This window comes from Podarcis liolepis (genome assembly GCF_965112155.1).
Source record: "Podarcis liolepis genome assembly, chromosome: 10".
In the NCBI taxonomy this organism is placed as follows: domain Eukaryota; kingdom Metazoa; phylum Chordata; class Lepidosauria; order Squamata; family Lacertidae; genus Podarcis; species Podarcis liolepis.
Window position 1 is genome coordinate 54,256,166 of NC_139562.1, and position 26,821 is coordinate 54,282,986.

The following is a 26,821-nucleotide window of genomic DNA, read 5'->3' on the forward strand; positions in this document are numbered from 1 at the left end:
CTAACCCTAACTTCACCCCTTCAGCAAAGGCAGCAGACCATCTTATACCTAAATGCTCTGATCACAGTTAGATTCCTATAGACACTTTACTTCAATGGGAAATCCCATTGAAGTCAATGGAATTATATGTGAGCACACATATTAGCGGCAACTAATGGAAGTCTCACAGATTTTTTTCTGTTGACTTTAGTTGGATCAGGACCAAACTTATTTCTGGCACGTAGGCTGTTTCATTAAAGAGAGTTATCTTTTTCCATCATATTATGGAAGATACATCTTCTTATTTAATTGTAATTATAACACAGTATTCCCTCTTTTACCTTTCAGTGATATATTCTTCAATTCTATCTGTTCAAGTGAAGCGGAATCTTATCTAAGGGGTCTTATTAATTGACTTTGCAAGTTGAGGTAAATAGATTCCTTTATGAAAGAGGAAGTGTAAGAGGATATAATTTTTTATAATTACCACACTCTTCGCTAGTGGAGACAGAAAGGTAGATAAAGGTGCAGAATATAGCACATTCAGTATTTTTAGAAGCCAATTATGACAGATATCCTAGAGAAAAAGAAGTGCCATCATTTAAAAATAGATCGATAGATAAATACTTAGATAGACACATGAACACACATGAACACACACTATTTGTGCATGAGTGGGGTAATAATGAGATATCACTGAATCTAGACATTTTATAGCAATAGTAACACACATAGGTTATGAGCACAATTCAACAAAAGTTTATTGAAAACAAATCAACTGGAATTAATGGCTCTTGACTTCCCTTTTTCAGACCTTCTTTCAATACATGGCTGACAGGGCGGGGACAAGGGGGCAGATTGAATAAAATATTGAGGGGCCAGGTATGCCACACCCCACATAATCAATCACATGACACAGCACATGCACCATTTGAATGGTAATGCCCATCAATGGGGGGGGGGTGCTTAAATATTTTAGGGGGGAGCTGTAAGGACCTTGGCCCCTAGGAGTTGCCTGCTATGGGGCAGAGGATGAGCTAGTGAGAGCAGAGCTCCACTCCCCTTCTCCAGACAATTGTGATTACAGTTGTGTAATCACACAATTGTAATGATTTAGAACAGTGGTTCGCACCCTTTTGGGTATGGTGACCCACAAATCCAACTTTACTGTTTTGGTGACCCATCAATTTAATGTCAGATGGATTTGGGACCTCAGCTCTTCAGTAGCTGTGAGTTTTGTGTATTGTAACTGCGAGTTGGCCTCTTTCACAACCATTACTTGAAGGATCCAAATTTCCTTAACAGATTGGAATTGGCGGAATAGCACTTAGAAAGTTATTCACCATTTTCTTTATGGGAATGTTTGACCGTTGCCTCTCTGATGTTTGGGTTACAAGTATCAACACAGCATTGCACTACAAGCAATAATTATTTGGGGTTCACTTATAAAGCCTGTCACCCGCTTGCACAGCCTTTGCAATCCACAAGTTGGGAAATGCTTTAGCCACACCCGACTTATCTGTGCATTCTAAATCATGTGATTGAAGTCATGTGGCTCAAAAGAGCAGAGATGGGCCAATTGCTCTCATCCCCACCACCGCCCACTGTATATGCATTGGGTAAGGTTTGAGGGGAAGAACCTGCCATAAGTGCATAGGCTTTCTCCATTATTTTGAATGCTTTCCACAGTTTTCAGTAGAAAGCTATTGTGGCAAGCACCTGTGGATTGTGCCCATCTGTTCTCTGTCTTCCATAAACTGTGGACATTTAGGAAAAAGACACCAAATTAAGTGATGGATATGAGAAAATATTGGGAAAATCGCATTATTATTTTTCAGTTCTCTTCATTTTTCCAACTCTGAACACTTTCCCAACAGCTAACTAAAATTTGCCATAGCAAGTTTGGCTTTGAAAAACAGATACACCACTTCTTATTTGGCGATCACTTGTAGCTGAGTAAGATTGTCTTCCATAAACATGGTTTTAACAATGAGTCCGTAAGTGACTGTGGAGACCAATCCTGGATCCACACGTCCTTCCACAGTGGGGACATTGGTTTCCAGGTGGGAGTTGATCACGGTGTGGATTTGCCACGCGTGCCTTCCTCTTAGCACATTTCTCCCTTGCATCCTGAGTTCGAGTGTCTTCAAAGCCCATGACACCTTTGGTAAAGGCTGTTCTCCAACTGGAGCGCTCGCAGGCCAGTGTTTCCCAGTTGTCAGTGTTTATACCACATTTTTTAAGATTTGCCTTGAGACAGTCTTTAAACCTCTTTTGACCACCAGCATTACGCTTTCCATTTTTAAGTTCGGAATAGAGTAGTTGCTTTGGAAGACGATCATTAGGCATCCACACAACATGACCAGTCCAACAAAGTTGATGCTGAAGAATCATTGCTTCAACACTGGTGATACACCACTAAACTCTTCAGAATATGAATGCAGATGTTGCCATCTACTGGCCATCTGCAAAATTATCCCAGAAGGGGGGAAATGCACAGAATAAGGCAAAGATAATGCTTTTTTGACTGGGAGGCCTGTTCAGTAATTTGTTCCTCTTCTTCTTTCCCACTCCTGTTTTCAAAATCCAAAAACTACCACATGGATCCAGACTAAATTAGTTGCATTTGGTTCCCATTGAAATCAGTAGGACTTAAGTCATGAGTAGAATCATAGAATTGCAGAGTGGAAATGGACTACAAGCGTCATGTAGTCCAACCCCTTGCAATGCAGGAATCTTTTGCCCAGCGAGGAACTTGCACCCATGACCCCAAGATTAAGAGACTCATGCTCTATGAACTGAGCTATCTCACTGATTACAACATAGTGCTTTCAACTATCTGACTTTTAGAAGACATCTGAAGGCAGTCCTGTATAGCGAAGTTTTTAATGTTTCGCTATTGTTTGATGTTCTAATTTGCTGAAAGTTGCCCAGGCAGATGGGCAGAATGTTGTTGTTGTTGTTCAATATATGTTCTGAATGTGCCTGAAACCTGAAACCTGCAGTCTCAATCCCACTTAACCTGGGAGTAAGTCCAATCGAAATCAGTTTAAATGAAATCATCATCATCAACTTACTTCTATGTAGACATGGTTAGGATTAAGCTATTAGATAGTTTCACATAGTTCCTAATAATAATAATAATAATAATAATAATAATAATAATAATAATTTATACCCCGCCCTCCCCAGCCAAGACTGGACTCAGGGCGGCTAACAACCAATAATAAAAACAAGTTGATTAAAATACAACTTAAAAAACAAGATTAAAATACAACATTAAAACATTAAGATGCAGCCTCTTCACAGGAGGATACCTGTGATACCATTTTAAACCATGGCCTACCCAAAAGAATTCTGGGAGTTGTAGTTTGTTAAAGGTGCTGAGCATTGTTAAGAGACTCCCATTCCCCTCACACAATTACACTTCCCAGAGTTCCCTGTGAGGTGGCATTAACTGTTAAACCATTCTGAGAATTGCAGCTCTGGGAGTGGGGGAAGAATAGGGCCTTAACAGAAGTAAGCAAAATAATGATAATTGTAAGTAAAGCTGCAACATGATACTGATTCAAGGGCTATTTGCTGAGATAAAACATGACAAAGATGCAGTAACTGAGGGGGGTGGGATTCAGGGATGGAAATGTCGTTCTGCCTCATAAATTGTTTAGCCACAAAGGTCGGTAGGATTACAGCATAAGGGGTAGGGGAAGAAAGAGAAAGAACAAACCCTATCCAGTGTTTGAAATCTGCTGATTACTTCCCTAGGAAATAGACAGGGAGATCAGGTTTTGGATATCACAGGGAAACAATTAATGCGAAACCCAGAGATCTTGAAACATGTGTGTCTAAATCCAGCTCTTCTCTTCCAGCTGTTCTTTAGAATAGCCATATAACTTTGGGAGCACATTTTTTTTATGCTGCAGATTTCACATCAATGCCAGCCTAACGGCACCTGTGCCTTGACCTCTGCTCCGAGCGGGAGGAGAAGCCAGGAAGCCGGATGGATTTCCTGGGTGAAATTATTTCTGTATTATGAGGAATGCTGTTCTTCTTCAAATACGCCAACCTCCTTCGGCAATTGCAGTGCTCTTTGTAGCTTTTGCATTGTGGGGCACTCAGACTTCAGACCTACCCGAGAGATAACTTGGCAAACCAGAGATCTTGGATTTTGTCAAGTTGGTCTAGGCACAGAGGGACATCAGTGTGGCACCCACGGGTGCCCATGTGCCCATAAAGACCTTCCTTGGAATCCACTGGGTCCCTCCCCTGCCCACTCTGAAATTAGGCTTGAAAGAAGCATTCTGCGGTAACCAATAGAACAGGTTGTGGTTAACACCTTTGTGTCACAACCACAACAGTCTCTCCAATTTTGCAAATATGCTTATGGGTCCCCTAAAATATTGGTGACCCCTCTAGAGTTTGAGAACAAGTAAAGAGGTTGTGTAGAATGTGATTAATGTATTACTGATAAATTATTTTATTAGATGAAAGCTAGAGCTCAAGCTGGACAGCTCAGTTGGTTAGAGCATGGTGCTGATAACACCAAGGCTGCAGGTTCGATCCCCATGAGGGACAGCTGCATATTCCTTCATTGCAGGGGGTTGGACTAGATGATCTTCAGGGTCCCTTCCAACTCGATGATTCTGTGATTGAAAGGGAGGGGCACAAGGTCATCCAGATATACCTGGATGGCACGTCCCAAGTTCTCAACATTCGCAATACTGGCTGGTCCTGATGTGAGTTGGAGGCAAACAAGGCCTAGAAGGTCTTACTTTCCCTTCTCCTGTTGTAGAACATATACCCATTTCTTACATATGGATAATTTTAGGCATATTATGAGGAAATGACATTATGTCCAGGTGATCCCTCCTAATTTTAAAAGGCTGCCAATTGCTACATTTCTCCCCAAGCCATGTTTAGTCCTGACTTTGCATTGCAAAGCGAGACAAAACAGTCGAGGGAATGAAAGTGACGCTGAAACCATCCCAATGTGCGGGGCAGACCTTGGTAATATGGCACCCTGTGCAAAGCCAAAATTAGATGTTTTCCACCCACTCTCGTGCTGCCTTCCCAAAGTTGGGTAAGAGAGGCACCTGCTTTGGGAAAGAGTCATGAGGAGCTCTGGCAGGGTCCTGCGTCCCTCCTTCCTCCTTCCCAAAATTAGGCAAGTGCTAACTATGCTTTGGGAAGGGGGAAGGAGAACTCTAGGACCTTATCAGAGCCTCACACCTCCTCCCCATAGTCCAGAGCTTACTAGGCTTTGGGAAGGAAGCAGGGAAGTCCCCTCTGTCTTCTGTCAAGTTGTCCTAGACCCATGTTAAGGATAATGATTTGCTTTCCTGAAATGGAAATGTTTGTTTATGTTAAATTACTGTGTACTTTTTAACATGGGTTGCTGTTTTCCCCTCAGGCAGTAGCTGTCATGTGATTGGCTGACTGTGAGTCACGTGAGAGAGGCATTCCATTCTGTTGTGACTGTTATTCTAATAACTGTCATTTTGTAACTGTCTTTCTGCTTCTCTCTATCTGTGAGGGAGAATGGCTGCTGAGAGAGGTTTCTCAGGATACTACTGTGTGTCATTGTGATCTGTCTGAAGTGAAACAAAGAAAGATTCCTAAATGTTAATATGGCGAAACCTGCGCAGGAGCTCTCTGTAAGGAACAGAGAGAATACTGCTGAGGTAAAAGAAAAAAGCCGTTCATAAGAAACTGTAAGGCCTGAATAAGGTAAGACTCCGGTGCAATTCTCAACACTGTTTTGTTTATAAGTCTAAGTAAGAAGACTTCAGTCTACAATTCAAGTGAGAATGTACCCTTGTTTGAACAAGCATGTGATTGTAAATACAGTATTCTCAATTATATGTTTATGAAAGTCAGTCCTTTTTTTTCTTAAAAAAATGTTTAGGGGCACTCTCATTTTCCTAATATTGAAATACTGCCCCTCAATAAGGCCAAACTTAGATTCACAGAATGTTTAGGGGTATGCGTACCTCTGCGTCCCCCCAGAAAAAAAAGAAAAGCACTGGTGAAAGTAAACAAAGAGTCTGGACATTATATAGTCTTCACAAAGAAGCTATCAATCACCCAGAAGAGTTATTTAGCTTCCTAGCTGTAACCTACTCTGCTACTTTGCATTTCATCAAAATTTATTTTACATGCATAACAACCTGACTCTGTGGTATGTTTTCTCCATCCTAGACCCCACATCAGAGATAGCCAACATGGTATCTTCCACATGTTGTTGGATAACAACTCCTGTCATCTCTGACCACTAGCCCTGCTGGCTAGGACTAGTGGGAGTTGGATTCTAGCAACATCTGGAGATCTATCTCTACCTTACAACTGGAAAGCATACAATATATCTGAAATGCACTGTGATTCCTTTCCATACCCATCAATCTAAGCAAACTACAGCACTGGGGGCTACGCTAAACTCAAGGCATGTGTTGGCAGAGGTCTTCAGAACATAGCCCATAGCCTCCAAGCCCTGCAGGTTCCCTGTCATTCCAGAAATGAATAGCAACTAGCTCCACTGTGTCATCGCAAAGCGAAGCTGAGATAGTCCCTTGCCTGGAATTTTAAAAAGGATTGGCTGTATCTGGAGCATAATTAAATTATAGAAAAACACTATAAATAAGTATATGTTTCCTAGCCACAGGAAAGGAAGAGTTATAGATAGGTGCTCTTGGGGAAGTGATGGATATCTTCAGGCTGAGAACGGCAGAGAGGTAATTTTCCCCACATCAATAATAAAGACCTTTAATTCTTCGCTTCCACTTGAGCCGATCAATAGAGGTTACAAATGTTCGGCATAAGGCAATATATTCCAGCCTAAGTTTACATTTAAAATGCCAAAGGATTTGGCCCCCAGCCAAGTTTAATAAATAAAATAAAATAAAATCTCTGCGTGGAGAATAAATCACCCTTTGGAATTCTTGGCCAGCATGATAAAGCTTTAACACTTGAGGGAGTTTATTCACCGTTGCACAGCCTTACGTTTAGCTTCATTGGAATCAACAGGCCGCACAGGCCGGGCCTCAAGTTGAACAGAAAGAAGAGGCAATGAAGCATTTTATAGGTGTTTTCAGTATCTGTTTGGATTATTGCAAAGGACTGAGGGCCAGTTTGCTTGATCCATATAAATGGAGGCTGATTGGGATTATTACAGAGTTTGGCACATCCGTCAGACAAGACACAATGTTAAATATATCTTTCTATTTAATGTGCTTTTTTCTTAAATGCACACAGATAACAGTTACTGGGGGCGGGGGGAGCTGATAAGCATATGGGGGTATGCAGGCAGGCAGGGAGGGAGGGTAGGAAGGTAGGAAAAGGATTAAGTGTCCTTAACTCCCCACCTTAGCCACTGATAGGTAAAGGTAAAGGGACCCCTGACTATTAGGTCCAGTCGTGGCCAACTCTGGGGTTGCAGCACTCATCTTGCTTTATTGGCCGAGGGAGCCGGCGTACAGCTTCTGGGTTATGTGGCCAGGATGACTAAGCCGCTTCTGGCGAACCAGAGCAGCGCACGGAAACACCGTTTACCTTCCCGCCAGAGCGGTACCTATTTATCTACTTGCACTTTGACGTGCTTTTGAACTGCTAGGTTGACAGGAGCAGGGACCGAGGAACGGGAGCTCACCCCGTTGTGGAGATTCGAACCGCCGACCTTCTGATCGGCAAGTCCTAGGCTCTGTGGTTTAACCCACAGCGCCACCCATGTCCCAGTTAGCCACTGATATTCCTCTCTAAATTCCCTTCTCACAAAGATGCTTTTAATTTTTCTGAAAACAGCACTTAGACTTTGTCATGGGAGTTTTACAAGTCCCATGTCATTAAGCTGTGTCCAGGCCAACACTTTCCCCCTGAATTTCATTTCTATGTACTTCTGAATATCTCGTCTCTGGAATAGTACCTCTACACACGATCCCCATTCATCTAGGATTTCAATGTGTGTGTGTTTTTAACACCTCCCCACCAACCCCCTGAAATATATAGCACTGACATTGTGTGCTTGTAGAAGCAAACAGGGAGAGCTCCCCAAAATGGGGATGTGGCTTGAAACTGAGTCAAAGAACTGGGTTTGGTTTCTACTAAGATAAATGATCAACAAATATTAGCAGGGCATCTATGGCAGTGTACAGACTCCTGTTTACTCTGCATCCAGTGAACTCCCGCTGCTGGTTTGGAAAGCAGTGTACACACAAGGTTAGCAACCCATATCTCTCCTGTCATTTTAGTCCAAAACATTTGGAAGGCATCAGATTGGGGAACCCCTGCCACGATCAAAGTAGCATTGCTGTCATGATGCAGAATTTTTGGATACCAGATAAAATGCCCGGGAAAACTGAAAACTTAGGTCAAAAACTTCATTTCACTGGAGATTTTGCAAAAAAAGAAGAAGCGCTCAACAACTTTTGTGTTCATATTTTCACTTCTTGAAATATGGCAACCAGGTCTGGCAAGTAGAAGCTCACACAAGAAATTACATGTGGGTGATAGATCTCAGAATCTGGTGTAGACTTTGCCATGTTATTGGGTGACTGTATGGGAGGAACATATTCAGGTGTTTGTCTGAATGTGTGTCCATGGATGGAGAACAGGAGTGTGCCCACAAGCCCAACACATACCTCTAATGCCCCCCTGAGGCAAGACACAGTGATAACAGCAAGAACCTTTATTGAGCTGACAGAACTGGACAACAGGGGCAAAGCAACTGTTTATATACATTTCTGAAGGCCTGGGCCACTCCCACTCCCAACGTGATTGGCTGTCTAAACTTCCAAGCTGAAAATCAGAGTTTAAGGGCCAATGGCAGAGGCCCAAATCCTGAAATGTTCTGTGATTGGATATCATGTATCGAATCAGAACACAGGGGCTCAGAATCCTTAGTCCAGACTCAAGCTCAGGCAAACACAGTCCACTGAATACATAACACACACACCCTATATGCATTGTCCCACATGCTCAGTCCCTGGCCATCCCCATACTGAGTGAGGTAGGTCTTCAGTGGGCTTCTGCTCATGTTTGCTTGACTGTGCAACATTTGCAGAACCTTCTGTGCAATCAGAGCTGGATCCCCAATCGCATGAGGTGTCGTACTCAAGTTCAAGAAGACACATGTAGAAGCCCCCTAACTCAACACTGAGGATGGGGGGAGGGTCCAAGATGCAGGAGAATGTTGGGTGTGGGGCTTGAATACATACCCCTGTCCCCATCCAAACTTCCGAATGCTTGTGCATGCCAGCATATTCCCGAACACACTTGTGGTTCCACCTTGAACGGTGAAGAGATCCAAACTTGGGCAAGTTAATGCCATCATTCTGCCTCATAGATTTAAAACCTTGCTGATTTGACTGGATTTATCGTTGAGGTCAATAGCTGCTGTGCTGGACCACAAAAAGTAATGAGATAATTAAGCTAAAACCTATGTCAGAGGGAGAGGAATATCTTAGCTTTCGGCATAAATCCACTGTTAATGTACTAGTATGGTCATTTACTGCACAGAGAAATCACTCTTATTGAGCTTGAGACATATTGGTTAATATAGTACGTAGACAGTTTGGCCTACGGGGAAAAGTTATGTAGCCACAGCGCTGGAAAAGGCTCTATTGTCCTGTAGTGTTAATGGAAATGCAAAGCGTTCTAATTTATAAGGCCACAAATTTCTATAAAATGTGGTTATATTACCTCCCTCCATATATCTGAGGTGAAGAGGCAGAACTCCCAGGTCAGAAAGCACTGCTTTGAGTGACGGTTTGTTCCTCCTTTCTGAGGAATTAATTGCTTGTTCAAGGTGCTTGGCCTCTCAGCTCTTGGTCTCCCTGTATGGATTTAGAATAGCTGGAAGCATGGACAGCCCTTGACTTGAATTTCGTTCTCCAACTAGTTGGCCAGTCCACTGTAAAAGAGAAGGAAGAGAGAGAGAGAGCAAGCAGAGTCCATAGGGGAATTTTTATTCAAACTACAACACACTTGGATGTTTAACCCTTCCATCCCCAGCCATGAATCCCTCAAAAATCCCACCCAGGCTGCAATTAATCTTGAAAATAAGGGTTCCATTGTCTCCAATGGGAACATTTTTCCTAAGGCTAATTGCCTTAGAAAATATTCATTTTTAAACAGATCTATACTCATAATTTTGTGGTTCTGGCCCAACTGAATGTTGCCTGTATGGGACTGCTTCTTCCATAGAACACTGACTTATTGGTTAAAAAAATACCGTATTTTTCACCCTATAGGACGCACCGGCCCATAGGACGCACCTAGTTTTCAGGGGGGGAAATCAAGGGAAAAATATGATTTGCCCCCCGCAGCTCTGGGAGCAGCGGACAGGCTGCACGCAGCCTGTGCGCTACTCCAAGACCTTCTCCCTACTTTTGCGGGAGGTGGCGGAATTCCCCCACCTCCCGCAAAAGCCCACAGGAGCCCCATGTGACTCCTGTGGGCTTTTCGACCAGGAGGGAGAAGGGACTGAAACGGCCAGTCAGTCCCTTCTCCCTCCTCAGGGAAAAGCCCCCAAGAGCGGCGCGCTCTTTAAAGGGTGCACGGCTGCTGCAGGCTTTTCTAGGAGGTGGGGGAATCCCCCACCTCCTAGAAAAGCCGCGGAGCCCCTTTAAAGAGCGCACGGCTTTTGTGGGCTTTTGCAGGAGGTGGGGGAATTCCCCCATTTCCCCCAAAAGCCCGCAGGAGGGAGAAGGGACTGACTCGGCCAGTCAGTCCCTTCTCCCTCCTTGGGGAAAAGCCCCCAAGAGCCGCTCGCTCTTTAAAGGGTGTGCGGCTCCTGCGGGCTTTTCTAGGAGGCGGGGGAATTCCCCCACCTCCTAGAAAAGCCGCGGAGCCCCTTTAAAGAGCGCACGGCTTTTGCCTGCTTTTGCGGGAGGTGGGGGAATTCCCCCATCTCCCGCAAAAGCCCACAGGAGGGAGAAGGGACTGACTCGGCCAGTCAGTCCCTTCTCCCTCCTTGGGGAAAAGCCCCCAAGAGCCACTTGCTCTTTATTTTTTATTTTTTCATTGATAGTTTGTTTTTTTGTTTTTTTAATAGATATTTATTAAGAATTTTCCATTTTAATACATTAAAAAACCAAAACAAAAAACAAAAAAAGGAAACATATACATTTTACAATCCTTATTTTTCTATAACATATTTCCCTGACTTCCCCACACCTCCCCTTCTTATATTCCAATTCAAATTGTTAATTCAACAAGTTCTTATCCCCAATTTTTAACCTTTTTATATTTAGTTCAATTTAAAAAACCAATTTTACAACATCAAAATGTATACATCAGTGCTCATTCTTAAATCTTAAATCCTTTTTCTAAAGTCGACCCAAATTCCCTTCCACGAATTCCCCACTTTTCATACTAATAACAGAATAAAAAGAAAAAAGACGGATTATAATTATACACCCTTTGGATCCCCAAACCCCACCCCATCCCCTTTCCCGGTTTCAATCCCCAACAAATGTCCATCAGTCTTAATCTGCTATCAGCCTGGAGATCTCATGTCCGAGGCTCTTAATTCTCTCTCAGTTCCTTTCTGCCGGTTTTTTTGATAGTCCTTAGTATTAAACACCAAATCTCGGAGACGCTCTGGCCCGATGGGGACAATGTTTCTTCCAGCCAGACCTCCATACTTAAAAGTGGAGCCCAAATCTTGTTTCTTACTCCTTTCAAGTCCGAATGTCCCCAAAGCTCCAACTTTCACCTTAATCAAATTTGTAATCCTTGGGTCTTCAGATCTCCACATAAGGAGATCTCTCCATTCTTTAATCTCCAGCTCAGACCAGATTTTCATCATCAAGTTCTTATTTTTCTTTATAACCATCATGTCAGGCCTCTGCCTCTCCTTTGTCATCTGCAACATTGCATCTCCTCCTTCCTTTTCCTCAGAAACAACATATATCTCTTTCTCCACACTCTCAAAGTTCACAAATTTCTCCTCTTGTCCAGCTGCATGAACTTCCTGGATCAAGTCCTTATCAAATTCAATGAATTTGCTTACTCTTAAGTCCAGAGTTGCAACGTTGGTAGCCAAAACATCAATTTGGCCTTGTAACTTTCCCAAGAGAAAAAAAACTCTGTCCAATTTAGCTTGAATTTTCCCTCCTTCAGTCATTCTTGTAATGTCCCAAAACCCCCTCTAGAGGGATTTTGGTTACTTAGTATTCCTTCCAGTTCAAATCCAAAAATCAAGTTAGTTTGTGTCAGGGGTTTAGGAGCAGAGGCACGGGCAAGGGAGGAAACAGAGAGCGAAGGGGAGGAGGCAGAAGAAAAGATGAGTGATGACGACGACCCGAGATCTCCTAGTCTTTCCAGTGAATCAGAGGATTCACAGAAAGGAGCACCAGTGGCCAGGGCAAGGGGGGAGTCTAGGGGGGCACCCCAGGAAGATAGAGCCAGAGGGGACTCAGGGGGGAGCAGCTGGAAATCGGGACCAGCGTCACCGCCAGGAAGCAGGGAAGAGGAAGGGAGCCAGGGGGGAAGCGCTGGCAGCTCACCACAGGAGGGAGGGCATGAGTCAGGAGTGGCCACACCTCCATCGGGGAGCGAAGAAACGGTTAAGAGGAAAGTGGAAGGTTGGGCGCGCGCGCCAAGTTCAAATGCAGAGGAAGGCGGCGCAGTAAGCAGCCCCGAAAGGGAACCAGGTCCTAAAGCCCGGCGCAAGGAGGCAGGAGGGTCCGGGTCAGCGTCAGAAGAATCCCGGAAGGAAGAAGCCCCGGGGGGTAGAGGGACCCAGAGGAGGACAGTCAGGCGGAAAAGGTGGAGCAAGGCTAGGATATTAAGTTGGTGCACACGCGGCGGAGACTCAGACGGAGCTTCGCCGACCTAGCTACTAGACGTAGAGTTGCGCGCAGCAGCGTGAGAATGGAAACTGTAATTCAATAAAGACTTTTACTTAATGATCGCTGGCTAGCGTGATCCTCTGTGAGCTAGGATCTTCAAGCAGCTCTGACAGTTTGTATCAGTTTTTCCTTGTTTTCGACAAAATATAGCCAAATTGTAACAAATATAACCAGCAGAGACAATAAAACCAAGTTCTCTTTTCCCGTCTTGACAGCTACTTTGACAGCTGTCAAACTCTTCAATATCTCTTCAACAGGCTCTCTCGCGGATCACTCCCGGGTCCGGGGGGGTGGCACTTCAGCTCCCAAAATTAGCTCTTATCCTCCGCTTGCTCTTTAAAGGGTGTGCGGCTCCTGCGGGCTTTTCTAGGGGGTGGGGGAATCCCCCCCCCTCGTAGAAAAGCCAGCAGAAGCCGCGGAGCCCCTTTAAAGAGCGTGCGGCTTTTGCCTGCTTTTGCGGGAGGTGGGGGAATTCCCCCATCTCCCGCAAAAGCCCAAAGGAGGGTTGGAGAGTAGCGGGAAGGCGTCACACACCTTCCTGCTGCCCCCCATCCTCTGGGGCTGGCGATGGGGGAAGCACTGCTTTCCCCACCGCCAGCCTCGAAGCCGGGTTGGAGAGTAGTGGCAAGGTGTCGCGCGCCTTCCCGCTGCCCCCCATCCTCTGGGGCTGGTGATGGGGGAAGCGCTGCTTTCCCCCACCGCCAGCCTCAAAGAGCAGACTCTCCTGGCTTCAGCGGAAGCAACGCGAAGCCTCCGGAGCACAGGCTTCAGAGGCTTCGCGTTGCTATCGCTGAAGCCAAGGAGTCTGCATTCACCCCATAAGACGCACACACATTTGCCCTTCATTTTTGGAGGGGGAAAAGTGCATCTTATAGGGCGAAAAATACGGTAAATAAATCCTGATATGTAAAATTAGATTCTCTTTCCCCCTCTCTCCTCAAAATCCCATTTCCTGGATTTCAAAGATACTTTGGTTACACCCACACTCTACATTTAAAGCACTCTCCAACCACTTTAAAAACCACAGAAACTTTAGTTTGTTAAAGGTACTGAGTGAGCTGTGAGGAAACCCCCTCGCAGAGCTATAATTCACAGCACCTTTAACAAACTACAGTTCCCGAGATGGTTTCTTTGGTGGGGGGAAAACCATGACTATCAAAGTGATATGAGAGTGCTTAAAATGTATGGCATGCTTTTTTTAAAAGGAGCATTTCGTACAAAAATGCAAATGTATAATCTACGTATTTTGACAGATCCAATGTATGTTTGACGTCCTGCTGGTACAGCCTAACTTCCATCTGTGAAGGAAAATGAATTTCTGTAGTTTATAGCATATATGTAACTCCACATAACTGTACAAGCAACTCCCATTTGTACAGGGTTTGCATTTGGATGCACTGCACATGTCGGCGGGGTGCATGTAAGCCTGCCCCATTCTGCCCTGTTCTGCCCCCTTCTGGGGCTGAAAACACTGCACACATCAGTGGTTGTGTGTTTGCAGAACGCCTGCAATCAGGGAGTTACATGTACCATAGTTTACTAGCTGTAAAGGCATTTGATGGGTAGTGAGGCAGGAGGAGTCCACCTTGTTACCAGAATCCTACTCGCTCCTTGTATCCTACCTTATACTTCCACTCATCAGAATACATTTCTGCATATCTGGGGAGCTCCCCTTTACAGGAAAAAAATCACTATCTTGACTGTGGGTGGCCTCATTTTGCTGCCAGCTGATTGGCACAAAGCCACAAAGTGTGGCACTAGAAGGGGCGATTGCAAAGAGACCCCCCTTATTAACTTCTGCCTCCAGTCACATTTTGAACAAAGGCTAGATTAATTGCCATTTTGCAAATTATATGTTCCATGTTTGGGAATCCTAAACATGGCAAAACGACAAAGAAAGAAGACAAAACAATGGGCCGGTCCGCAAAAATGGTTTGATGAAACGACTTAGTAAAGTTCTGTTTAGCAGAGCCTGTTGTTGTCTCTCTTCAGTGTCACAATGTGCCAGGAATCAAATCAAAAGGCAGGAAAATAAAATAAGAGAGACGTTATTAAAGAGGGGGGAAATAAAACTTACAAAGGCTTTTCAAAAAAAATGTAGGCATTACATCCCCAAGAGCTCTTTGTACTTCAGCTCCAATAGATGACTAGAAAGTCTCTTCCAGGAAGGATTTCTCTCGCTTTTCTTCAGAAAATAGGCCACCTGAGTGTTTGGCTTCTTGCTTACCTTGCTGGCATGTGAACTCATAAGTATTTAATCAGAATTTTCTTTTGCTCAAAGAGAAATTTCTTTGAGGCAAATCCTTCTAAGGCTGAGCTTTGTTGTCCTGTGAAGCGTGCTTATTTCTCTCTGATTTTCAAGAATCGCTACATAAGAAACTCCAGAGTCTTCAATAAAAGTATGAATTTTTCCCACATTTTCTTGGCACACATCTTTAAACTGGAGGTGCAGCTGCCTGCAAGGGATCATTAGTTTAAATGAAATGAAGAGGTGTTTCTAATTCGGATCCATTCAGAAGGAGAAGAAAGAGGTAGGAAGGATGAGGCTCAGGTGTATATTTAAAAGAAAGGTTATGTTAATGTGTACAGGGTAACCTCCAGGCTGAGGTTGTGCAGGAAAGGGTCTGTGTTCCTCTGGAGAACTGAGACATGGCGGAGACTGCTGTAGCTTTAAGATATATGGTTTATTCGCCTACTTACACCTTCGTTCTGCATGGAGAGAGTCCAGATCTTACAGCATAGACATTTCAAGAAGGTTTTGTCCCCCGCAACAGTGCAGCCTGGAGTCCAAGGCATCTCTCCCAGCCAGCTTTCAGCCATCCTGCCCAAGATGGATCCCAATCTTTCTTCTCCCTTCTTCTTCCCAGAACACCCTGCTAAAAACGCTCCTTTCCTGTCACCTCACACCCAGTTACCCTAGCAACCTTCCAAATCCCCAGTTTCTGTGAGTGCCTGCAGGTGGTTGGAGGATGGATGGCAGCTAACAGATTGAGGTTGAATCCTGACAAGACAGAAGCACTGTTTTGGGGGGACAGGGGGCGGGCGGGTGTGGGGTATTCCCTGGTCCTGAATGGGGTAACTGTGCCCCTGAAGGACCAGGTGTGCAGCCTGGGAGTCATTTTGGACTCACAGCTGTCCATGGAGGCACAGGTTAATTCTGTGTCCAGGGCGGCTGTCTACCAGCTCCACCTGATATGCAGGCTAAGACCCTACCTGCCCGCAGACTGTCTTGCCAGAGAGGTGCATGCTCTAGTTATCTCCCGCTTGGACTACAGCAATGCTCTCTATGTGGGGCTACCTTTGAAGGTGACCTGGAAACTGCAATTAATCCAGAATAGACTGGTGACTGGGAGTTGCTGCCGGGACCATATAACACCGGTCCTGAGAGATCTGCATTGGCTCCCAGTACGTTTCCGAGCACAATTCAAAGTGTTGGTGCTGACCTTTAAAGCTCTAAACAGCCTCGGTCCTGTATACCTGAAGGAGTGTCTCCACCCCCATCGTTCAGCCCGGACACTGAGATCCAGCGCCAAGGGCCTTCTGGCGGTTCCCTCATTGGAAGAAGTGAGGTTGTGGGGAACCAGACAGAGGGCCTTCTCGGTAGTGGCGCCCACCCTGTGGAACGCCCTCCCTTTGGATGTGAAGGAAATAAGCAGCTATCCTATCTTTAAAAGACATCTGAAGCCAGCCCTGTTTAGGGAAGTTTTTAATATTTAATGCTGTATTGTTTTTAACACTCGATTGGGAGCCGCCCAGAGTGACTGGGGAAACTCAGCCAGATGGACAGGGTATAAATAATCTGTTGTTGTTGTTGTTGTTGTTTCTGTTCATACCTTGGGGCCAGGGGAAGGACAGTTCTCTTGCATTGCCAATGGCTCTCAATGGCTCTATATTGTTCCTTAATGGCTGCAGCTTGGCCAGGTTTTTTGCATTGGCAGGTTCAGGAATTCCTCTGCAGCTTGTACTTCTTAATTCATATCTCAAATAAACAAAATCCTACAATTTATTAACTTCTAGGGTTTGAGGGGGGTCTCCCCCAAATCTATAACAGTATAAAAGGGGTCTTCTTCCTTTTTAACCCGATGATCCCATGGAGGCCCAGTCTTCCTGGACAATCTTAGGTGAGGCTCTAGATTACTGTGTTCCACTTTTTCAGAGATTCCCTGTTGTCAGATGAAGCTGACATGGAATAAAAATTTGCACCATTGTTGCAGCTGGATAGCTCAGTTAGTTAGAGTGTTGTGCTGATAACGCCAGGGTTGCAGGTTCAATCCAGCTACATATTTCTGCATTAGACTAGATGATACTCTGGGTCCCTTCCAACTCTATGATTCTACCGAGAATCATAATTCTCAAGGCATTAAAAAAGCCAAACACACTGAAGCAGACACAAACATTGCCACACAATGTGCTCCAAATGATGAACAATATGTGTTGATTAGCAGCATGTATGAATGCAGACATTTCTGTGGCTCCTTCGGGAGCCACCTCAGACACTACCCTGATTGTCTGAAACAGGATTTCATGACAGTATTGGATAAGTTCTGCCTCAGAAGCTTATGCCTGTAGTTCTAATAGTCAATAGAATTGGAAGGGACACCAAGGGTCTTCTAGTCTGGAACAGAGCAGTATAGAAACTTTCCTTCTGGAGGGAGGAAGAGGGTGAGAATTCAAATGCCGATTTGCTGACAAGGATCCCCACATTGCATGAAATGTTTATTTGGTCCTGACAGGTTTGCTGTGCTGTGCTTTCTTTCAATAGTCCAAATGGTCAGGTGTTTATACAGTCTGAGCCAGAAAGATGGAACAGGCAGGCTGTTCCTCGTGCTATTTTCTCTTTTAGAGGCAAATGTTTTGCCTTTCTGTAAGCAAAGCCTGAACTGGCGACACAGAGAAACTTAGATATATGTAAACGTGCATAAATCACAACTGCGGATTTGTACAAAATGGGCACTGGTGGTAGTTGTAACAAATGCATACGCTGTTTTCCCCCCTGAGATCTGCCCATGCCTTCAATAATTTTGCGTACTAAGGAGGCTTCCAGACTGTTGCTATTTTCAAATCATTCTCTGAAAAGCCTTTGGATAAAAGTTCACTTTCCAACAAGTTTACTTGAGGCTTGTCTTGCCTTGTTGTGATGTCATTTTGACCAGGAATGGATTTAGTAAACTGGCTAAAGATAACATTGGCCGAGATGACAGGCAGAATCCGTGACCAACGAAAAGAGACGGTGGAAGAGGAGTGGAAAAAATTTAAAAGCTACCTTAAGGACTACTATAAACTTAATGAATGCTAAAATGTTGTGGTTTCCAGAAGCAAAAGGGTACAGGGATATAAGGTTAGACTATAAAAGAGGACTAAGATGATAGAGATTGGAAAGTAACAATTGGGAGTTGCTAGTTGAATTATGGACATTGGGATGCAGAGAGGGGGGGTATGGGGAAGTCCAAGAAAAGAGGTTTATGAAAATATGTTTGAAATTATACGTGTATGTTTGTCTTTTTTTTAGTGTTTGTTTGTTTTTCTTAAAAATGTTGTAAAACCAATAAAAATTTTATAAAAAAAAAAAAAATAAACTGGCTAAAGATAACCTGGCCTGGTGCCTGCGATTTTCATAGCATGGTGCTGTTACTAATATGTCCCTAAACTATACAATTGAAAGGAGTGCTTTCCAGTGGCCTGACCTGGGGCTTGTGATTCTAATATTGTAACACACCACCCCAATCTCAAAGTTGTGTGAGATTCCAGGGGGTTCCAGGTGCTTCCATTTGGGAATGAGGCACAGCAGAGATTGTGGTGTCTTTATGATATATGGTTTATTTACACATAATTTGTTTAATAGGTTATTGTATTTTAGTGTTTTGTTGGAAGCTGCCCAGAGTGGCTGGGGGGACCCAGCCAGATGGGTGGGGTATATTATTATTATTATTATTATTATTATTATTATTATTATTATTATTATTTACAACCTGAGCATGTGATGGAGGGGGTTCACAGCATTAACACCCACAAAGGGGTATTATTTCTCTCATAGCCCAGCCTTGGATTCAAACAGAAATCAACAATTGCTCTGCCTTTTCAGCCTGCAGCTTTTCCTCCAGCTTCTGGCTCACATAACTTACAGCTATCAGCTCTGGCTTTATTCCTCCTCAATATCTGCAAGCTGAAGGACCTATTTGCTGTCACCCACAGAGCACCTTCCTTTTCCCTCCTTATATTTCACTAGGACGGTAGTCTGGCTGTTTCTGGAAATTTGAAGGGTCCAGGGATTAAGTGACTGACATTCAGTTTAACGGCGCAAGTCTTGATTAAATTCTAACACTTACTGGATCCAGGAATTCAGAGGAGTCTGGCACCCACACAATACTATACTACTACTAATTATAATAGTGGTGGTGATGGTGGTGCTGTTGCATTGATGATGAGGCACTTAAAAAGTTTATTAACTGGTCCACCAATACTCCCAGTACAGTGGTACCTTGGTTCTCAAGCTTAATCCATTCCGGAAGTCCGTTCCAAAACCACAGCTTTCCAAAACCAAGGTGTACTTTCCTATAGAAAGTAATGCAAAACAGATTAATCTGTACCAGACTTTTAAAAACAACCCCTAAAACAGCAGTTTAATGTGACTTTTTCTATCTAATGAGACCATTGATCCATAAAATGAAAGAAATAATCAATGTACTGTACCATAAAATTAATAAGATAGTACTGTAGATGATAAAAATTAAAATTAAAAAAAAATCTTACCTGTACTGATGATAGTCATTGTTTGGATGGGGGCTTTTATCCATTTCCGCAGTCACACATTCAATCAATCAATCAATCAATCAGTAGCTGAACTGGGTTCCACACAGTCACAAAAACAAATTAACCGAAAAAGCCTCAAAACAAAAAGGCAAAATAAATAGCAAAAACAAAAGTGCTAAACTTAATCTATTCTGGAAGTCTGATTGGCTTCCGAAATGTTCAAAAACCAAGGCACAGCTTCTGATTGGTGCAGGCACCCCCAAAACAATAGCTGACAGCCGCATCAGACGTTTGGCTTCCGAAAAAATTTTTGAATAATAATAATAATAATAATAATAATAATAATAATAATAATAATAATAATTTATTATTTATACCCCGCCCATCTGGCTGGGCCTCCCCAGCCACTCTGGGCGGCTTCCAAAAAAACATTAAAATACTGTACTATATCAAACATTAAAAGCCAGAACACTTACTTCCAGTTTTTCAGTGTTTGGGAACCAAGGCATTTGAGTACCAAGGCGTTTGAGAACTAAGGTACCACTGTAATTTTAAAGTGAGCCACTTGGAGGTGATGAATCACAGAACCATAGGGCTTATCTAGTCCTAGACCGTACAATGCAGGAATCTCAACTAGATCAATCATACATGACAGATGGCCATCCAGCCCCCACTTTAAAACCTTCAAGGAAGGAGAATTCCCCACCTCTCATGGGAGTCTGCTCAACCCCCGAACAGCTCTTGCTTCAGAGTTAAGAAGTGCTGATTTAGAATAGTTTATTGATCTCATCCTTCAACAGACGTGCTTCTGAGATAGTTAAAGAAAGTTCCCAAAGCTAAAACAGTGAGAATCAGAAAGCACAGCAGGTAACAGATCACACTTAAGTTTACTTTCAGAGTAAATTATTCATTTGTACAGGAGCATCTCAGATCATAATATTCCATCTAAAGCTCAAAGACAAATTAGTTTTTCAGAGGTCACAAACTGGTAAAGAATAATTGTGAGATTTATTGTCAGCAGTGGTCTTTAAAAGCAAGCCTGCAAGAAGGTGGACATTACTGAAGGCGCAAATAACAGCATCTTAATAAATGGTTTGCATCCTTGCTGCCTGACAGTTTGGGTGTCTACTTTCTAAGGAGGCCCTTTGGAAAATAGGCTGAAACAGAGTACACCCATTTAAAATTTTAAAATAATGGGTGATAGCCAACTAAGCGCTACTCAGAGAAGACTTACTGAAATAAATTGGTTTATCTTACTTAAGTCCAATGGGTCTACTCTGAGTATGGCTAACACTGGATATGGCTCAATGAACTTTCAAACTGACCATTTTTCTTGCTTGGGTCATGAAGTTTGAATGGCTGGAGTTAAGTTACCAGAAGAAGAATCTATGGAATGACTAACTCCAGCTGCATAGCATGTCACTTTCACTTTCCTAACTGCAGAAAGGCTGCGTTGTTGTTTTTAAAGTGAAGTTTTTGCACTAGGGCTCTTTAATCCACCTTAATCCTAAATTTGCAGTATATGCTTGAATCACTCCTCATGCCCCATTTCCACATGCTCCTTTTCAAGATGCCCTCCACACCTGCTCACACACCCACACTTTATAGGTGATTGGTGCAATTTGCCATTTAGCATGGGGGTGAGGTGCTGCTGCTTGGGAAACATAAGCCCAAGGTCCGCTTGGACACACTGAAGCAACTTTGCAGTTATTTGGATCCCAGCCTGTGCTCTGGGGCACAGCCACATAGGTAAGACATATACAGCCACATACAAATACTGTATTTACTCCAATTTAATGTTCACCTCTTTTTGGCCAAATTATGTTGCAAAAATTAAGGTGTGCATTAGATTTGATGGCACATTTACATTCGCCAGCAAATACTTTTTTTTGTTTCAAGGTTCTGAAAACTGAGGTGCACATTGGACTCAGGTAAATACGGTATTTATGGTTAGGCTGACTGGAAGAGAGATTGTTCTTTTCTTTTAAAGGTAAAGGGACCCCTGACAATTAAGTCCAGTCGCAAACGACTCTGGGGTTGCAGTGTCATCTCACTTTACAGGCCGAGGGAGCCGGCATTTGTCTGCTTCCACAGACAGTTTTTCCGGGTCATATGGCCAGCATGACTAAGCCGCTTCTTGCGAAACCAGAGCAGTGTACAGAAACACCGTTTACCTTCCCACTGGAGCGGTACCTATTTATCTACTTGCACTGCATGCTTTTGAACTGCTAGGTTGGCAGGAGCTGGGACTGAACAACGCGAGCTCACCCCGTCCCAGGGATTCGAACTGCCAAATCTTTTCTTCTTTTTTCTTTTCTTTTGGAAAATATTAAATGCAAAGCTGTAACATACAGAGCATGCCTACATAAAACTGAAATTTAGATATAACCAAAATTACAAATATTTAACATACACTGGGTGCTCCATCATGGCAAGTTTAACCCTACTCACTCATCCAATTTGCACCAATGAGGCCTAGATTTGAAAGTTCCTTCTCTGTATGGGCAGCAGCAACAGAAGTGATTCACTTTAATATTACTAGCTTAAGTACCTTGGCATTCGATTTTGGGAAGCCCCCCTCTCTAGACCCCTTTCCCCTGTCAGGAGCTTGTCCTACACTTGAGTAGGACCCTGGCAGAGACACACGCCCAACTGACATGTTCTCTCCCTCCTGGTCTTTCGTTTGAGAGCTTCAAAAGCTTTCTTCAGCCTGAACATCACAGCGACTGATGTCAACAGACACCGGCACACTTAGGGATCCGCAGAGCCTTCGCAGTTTGTGTAACAGACCTCAGCAACTCAGCATTTTGGCTAATCTACTTTATTTACATATAAACACACACGGAGCACTGCAACATGGCTCCCTCTCTCTCTAGCATCAGATAGCAAAGTGAAAGAACAAAGGACACAGTAACACAAACATCCTGTCTCCGTCACTTCCCACTCTGTGGAGTCAAAACATACACCGTCATGTGATAGACAAAAATCCCATGACTGCAGTCATGGAGCAGGAATTCTAGCATCCCCATCCCTCAGCTGCCTTGTTCAAAATGGCAAGCCAGCGGACAGATAAGAGAGGCCTCTGTTTAGTCTTACTGCCTCCCATCCTGGAGTTTCCCTTCACTCAGGCAACTTTGCCTGGTTGCATCCTCTTAGCATCTGCCTGTGATTAAAGAAAGATAAAGTTGGGCCAGATTGCTGGCTCACCAGCCTTTTAGTTTTAATTTCTGTTATTGATATTGACCTCGGGTCTTGCCTGACTTTTACTTTCATTTGAAAGTAAGGAGCCTGTTTCCATGGTGACAAATGCTGGGCACTGTGATAAAGCAAATTGCTGATGAAATAAATAATAATTATGGGCCTCGGTTTGAAAAGTATTATTTTTCCTTTCATTCAAAACTATCAGTGGGCAAGATTCTTCATGCAGGCTTTATTCCTTCCTGGTTTGGCTCCAGGGAAATAAAGCGGAAGGGCTATTTACCCTTGTTTCCACCTCTACTGGGTGCTAATAGATGTTGTTGTATGTGAAGCAGAATCTTCATTGTCTGGGCACCCTTGAAAGAGTCACAATCTCCACACGTGGGGAAATCCAGAACAGGAAGCCATGTGGGGAAGGTACAACACAGTCTGCAGAAGGGAAGATATGAGAAAACGAGATTCGGTTCTATTTATCTTGCAGATGTTTAAAAGTAATCTATTATTTTGCCATTTTTCAGCTCAAGTAACACATGGTAGTGGTCCCATGTGGCACAAGGGTCAGAGGCAAAGGCTTACATTCATGCACTCCACTCTGTCTTTCATCCAGGCAAGGAAGAGGCATTATCCAGCCAGGCAAGAACACTCAAGAAGGGAGTGAAGCAGGACAAGTGAGAGGTGTGGTCTGGCAAGAGGGGGTGTGGCCTGTGGAGAGTCCTGAGGGAAAGACAGACATGGAGTTAAACTTGCAGTCAGGTGCCCAATCCTGTCACAGAGCGAACCAGCCACAGCAAATTACATCGCTCAATGTTGGAGTTCACAATTAGCAAAAACACAATCTTCACAGACTTGGCTGAGCATCAAGCCTAATGAGCACAGCAACTCATCCCTGGTAGGTCTTATGAAATCAGTTGCCAAGACTGAAAGACCCTACTTCCCCACAACCATCTAAATGTCCTTCTCTCCAGGGTTTTTTCCAAGCAATCGGAGACTACGCCTGCCTGCAGCCTGTCACTGCTCCACCCATTTCAGCCCTCTCCTGGTTCTGGGAGACAGGTAGGCAGCAGAGATACCCATGACACTGCACCAGCCGAACTCATCTTTGTGCCTCCTTCCACTCGCCTGCTTCAGCTTCTGCCTCTGATTCTGGACTTCTCTCTGCCACAGACTCTCCCCTCTCACTTAGCCCTGTTACCTCTTTGCCTCCTGACCCATCCTCTTCCCAGTCTTCATTGAGCTCCAACTCTCATCCTTCCCAGCCACCATGGAATGATGCAAATTGTAGTCTGGCAACATCTGGAGGGCCACCAAAGATTCTCCATTCCTGCAATAACTCCTGCAGGTGCCATTGTACTCTTTATTCAGAGGTCCTTGGGTAAAGGTCTTAACTCAGTCTGCTTTGCATGCAAAAGGTTCCAGATTATGTCCCCAATATCTCCAGGTTGATGGGGGAGAGACCCCTGTCTGAAATCCTGAAGCGCTGCTGCCACTGTAGATAATACAGTGGTCTAACTCGGTATAAGGAAAGGACCCCTTGTTGTCTTAAACCTATGCACACAAACAGTTACTCTGGCATAACAGCCCATTGGATCCATTTTAGCCTCTGTTTTGTTCTGTTTACACCGCAGGAGTGAAATCAGAGGTGGCCTTGGCTGTGATTTGACAAGATCAAAGGCTCTTGCTTCTTTTTATCCTCGGATAAATGATCGTGTGAATAATGTTATCACCCCAGGACGGTGCTCACATTTCTATACAGAAAACACAGTGACCTATTAATGGTCAGCAAGGAAGTGTGGCTGAACCACCCTAGAATTCCTTTGTTGTGTAATGGAATACGTTTGGTCATGGGGAATAATTTTATGCTCGCTGCCAAATTATAACACATGGCTTCAACAAAGAGAGAGAAATCAGTCTCTTTAAAGCCCCTCAAAATATCACTGCCAAGAAAGTTGGGGGTCTCAGGGAATGTCACTTGTCCTTTTTTGTGGTAACTATGGAACCAAAACACAGCACCACAATGGAGCTTTTGTAGATGGTATCTGCAAAGTGACGATGGGCCGAGTGGGCATGGGAACTGAACAGACGCCACATCCTTCACAATACCCCCTTCATCTCATGGATGAAGAGGTCAGGCAAGACATTTTAGAGGAACTTGTGCTTCTCTTGCCTGGGCCACACCTGTTTGCAGAGGCCAGGCGAAAATTCATCACGGCTAGCACCTTTCAGGAGATGGGAGAGGGCAGGTATAATGTTGGCATCTCCTGGAAATCATTTAACCGAGAGAGGCCGGCTGTTTACCTCCATACCTCAACCTGCCACTTTCTGCCTCTCATCTGCAATGTGTCCATTTGTCTTGCTTTGTAATCTACAGATCATCTTGCTGACAAGAAACCCTCCTTCCCCCAGCCGCTGAAACTCGAAACCTGGAAAATAACATGGCAGGAAACTGTTAATCTCGGGTTTTAAAATATAAGCTGCAACACACAAAGCTCACCCCTGACTGTCCGCCAAGTTCCTGGTGCTTCAGCCTTTTGGACTGCCAGTGTCTGTCACTACCCTGCCAGCGAATATGCCTCATTCTATTGTCCTGCCAGGCAGGGAGAGAAAAAGGGCAACAGTAACTTCATCCTCTATTCATCAGCAAGAGAGGACAGTTTTTTTATGTGCCTTTATTATGGATGCTCATTTCCTAGGGGTAGGCAGCTGTAATGTTTGAATAAAAGCCTTTCGAGAGAGGACGGGGAGCAAAAATGGAACCTATAATTTAGCAACCAGGTGTGTTGCTGAACTTTGGGCCTAAGAGCCGTGATGCATTGTTCTGTGTTTATTGAAGGATTGCATGGAATGTGGAAAAACACTGAGTTGGAGAGTTTCTCTGAAAACTACAGTAAATCTTTAGTGACAGTGCCATCCCATGTGGGACTTACTTCCAGGTATATATGCCTAGGATTGGAGACTTACCTGTGTCTCTTCCTAAGGCCTTCAGCTGTGTCAAATTTGACTTCCTGGGAGAGCAATACAAAGGTACCTAGAAGCAAGAAATAAATTCACAATGCATTTAGAACAGCAAATTTCAAGGACTCCATTGGAAGTCAGTGGTCACATCCACACCATGGCTTCCCCTAAAGAATCCTGGAAACTGTAGCTCCCAGAACTACAGCTCCCAGCACCCTTGACAAACTACAGTTACCACGGTTCTTTGAGCTTTAAATGCATGGTGTGGATGTAACCACTGTATATTAAATGGTCTGTCTTAAAAGTAATCAAGTTACATAAAGAGAATAATCTGACTCATATTGAAAGTTTCTTCTTTTTAAGATAACTTCCACACCGGTTCATTAGCATTGCTGGGGCACGGTTTTTCTGCAATCAATTGGAAGCAAAATTAAATGGGAGTTCTACACTACACAACCCATACGCCCCCCCCCAAAAAAAAATCCGACAATGCTTGTACCCACAGCCCAAATCCACCTTTGTACTTAAATTACAGAAAAGGCTATGTTTCTCCCAGCTGCTGTCCCTTTAATTACTAGGTTCCACCATGTCCGTTCCAGCCAGCAGTTTCTGCCACTGTAATTAGTTGTTTCCTGTTACTTCCATAGCTGCAGCCTTCCTAATTTGTTCCTTGATTAGTCAGATGGTCCTCTTCCATTTGAGGATGGGGGCTTTATTCTCTGGTTTCATCATTGCAGGCAAATAAATTGCTCCTTGCTTTTTATTTAACTGTTTGGCCTGATTCAAGCAGGGACTTTCTTGTGTTCTTTTCATGTGTTTCTTCCTGCTCACTGATCTCAGAATCACGACTCATTCCTATTGTTCATTCGTTCATTCATTTATTAACATCCACCAGATTCCATTTGGGAAGGTACACCATTAACAGGACACAATTCATTTGAATGAGCCCCCCTTGTATTGTGGAAGGTGAAGATCAGACTGTCACTCAAACTAAATCGGATATAAATAAAAGTTCAGAAGATGACGCATTCCTGGAGAAGTAAATGGTTCAGAAAGAATGACTCGGGGCAGCCTAAGAGTAGTTATAATGCTTTTTA

General features: G+C 43.8%; 1 long non-coding RNA gene across 1 annotated transcript in view; it reads left to right on the forward strand.

Moving 5' to 3' along the window:
* The first annotated feature begins 5,043 nt into the window (after positions 1-5,043).
* Positions 5,044-26,821, forward strand: part of LOC310687937 — a 50,386-nt gene continuing 28,608 nt past the window's right edge. Inside the window, exon 1 of the long non-coding RNA XR_014516657.1 lies at positions 5,044-5,706. This is a non-coding gene — a long non-coding RNA (uncharacterized lncRNA). The remainder of the gene's footprint in view (positions 5,707-26,821) is intronic.